The following is a 2,030-nucleotide window of genomic DNA, read 5'->3' as shown; positions in this document are numbered from 1 at the left end:
TTATGGCATATGGTGTTTTTAAGTATGGAACTGGAAACCATTAGAGAAAGATTTGTCCATTACAATGAAACTTCTGGTGTATATTTCCTTTTGACATTTTGCACCATTCACTCAGTATGTATTTACTGAGGGCTTGATACTATTCTAGGTGTTACTCCTTTTATCAGTGAACAACAATGCCTTTCCTTCTTATGAAACTAATCCTCTTTGGAGTGAGAAAAACATAACAAAGCAGGGTAAGGGGACTAGAAAGGGATGGGACAGAATAAATGGAATACCATTTGGTTAAAGGTAGAAATATTACAAATTGCATGGCCAAAAACCATTGACATATCCTAATTCATAATATCCAGAGCAATATCCAGAGCAGCATACATTTACCAAGTACTTAACCAGGTTTATGGATTACAGCAACCCTGTGGTATCCCTAATTAGTATGCTGAGGAGATAGATTATGTGCATTGCCCAAAATTACACAAATAAGTGATACAGCTGGGATTTGAACCAGAATCCCTGCTATTAATCACTTGTCATCCTCTTTCCTTGTTAAGAGAGGAAGGGCTTGAGGAAGACATTAAGAGAAAAAGCCAGTGAGCACTAGAAGTGCAAGAATGGGGCTATACACCTGTCCCTTTCCTTCCCCAACTGGGCAGGATTCTTTAAAGGCTGGGTATATAAGAGTGTATGAGCACCTGTCTCTGAACTAAATTATGCCTCTCTGGTAAAATGTGTATAAGCAAGTCCTTAGTTCAACCAGACTGACTTGAGAGGTAAGAGCAGGGAAAAGCTGGAGTGTCAGATTTCTTCTAGAAGGTTCTGCCTGATTGTTATCAGAAGAGCCACTATAATACCATGTGGTTTATTAATCATGAATTGAGTGTTATGAGAATCAAACAATGAACAAGATCAAGATGTAGTCTTGGCCCTTTAACAGCTGGGGAAGACACACAAGCAGATGCCTTAATACAGCATGTTACATTCTATGAAGAGAATACTTAGTTGAATTTAGCCAGTGTTTGGGGAAGAAGAGAGCTGTGGGGCCAAGAAAGTTCATCTACAGAATACCGAAGCTAACTCAGAAGACAAAAATGGTACTAAAAAGTATACATGATGGAAAGTGAGACAAGACTGTTGTTTGCAATAAAGGTTTTTGGACAAAAAAGAAACCCACAATGATTTACTGGTATGCTATTACAACTACTGAGAAAGCTTAGTAAGGAGGCAGGCATAACACCAGCACCCCAATACCAAAAGCTTTTGTATATACCAGCAATAACCAATTAAATTTATGGAGGGGAGGTCCCATTCATCTTGAAGTAAGGTTAATTAGAAATATAAGGCCTGTATTAATTAAAAAACATATCTATACTGAAGGATATGAAAGGAGACACCCCAAAATGGAGAGGCATGCCCTGTTTCTCTATGAGAAGACCCAACATAATAAAATGTCAGTTCTACCAAAGTAGAAATTCAAAGCAATTTCATACAGTCATAGCAAGGTTTTTATAAAGTTCATATGGAAGACAGAGCACAAGATAAAGTTTGAATATATATCAAAGCAGTTCATGGAGCAGGGTAAATGAAATAGTGTATTGGCACAGGAATAATCAATAGGTTAAAGGAACAAAACAGCATCCAAGAACAGAGTGATGAATACATATGGGAATTTAATACCTGAAAAACAGCATAAGTAGGGAAGGATTGAACTGTTCAGTAAGTGATGCTGAGATTACTGACTTTGGAAAACATTTTCTTCTTTCATACCATGAATAAGAAATAAAATCCCGGTGAATTAAACATAGAAATGTAAAAATAACTAGAAGAAGATATCAGAAAAAAAATTTAATAAATGTGGGGTGAGGAAGACCTTCCTAAGCAAGACACAAAACCCAATATCCATGAAAAAAAGACTGATATATTTGACTATGTTAAAAAATATGATCTGTACACAAATATAAATAAGAGACAAAAGATTGGGAAAATATGCAAAATAGAAGGTTAAATATTCTTAATATAAAATGCACCTACAA

Source organism: Miniopterus schreibersii (genome assembly GCF_964146895.1).
Source record: "Miniopterus schreibersii genome assembly, chromosome: 11".
Classification (NCBI taxonomy): Eukaryota; Metazoa; Chordata; class Mammalia; order Chiroptera; family Miniopteridae; genus Miniopterus; species Miniopterus schreibersii.
The sequence above is the reverse complement of the archived record's forward strand: the minus strand, read 5'-3'. Positions refer to the sequence as shown.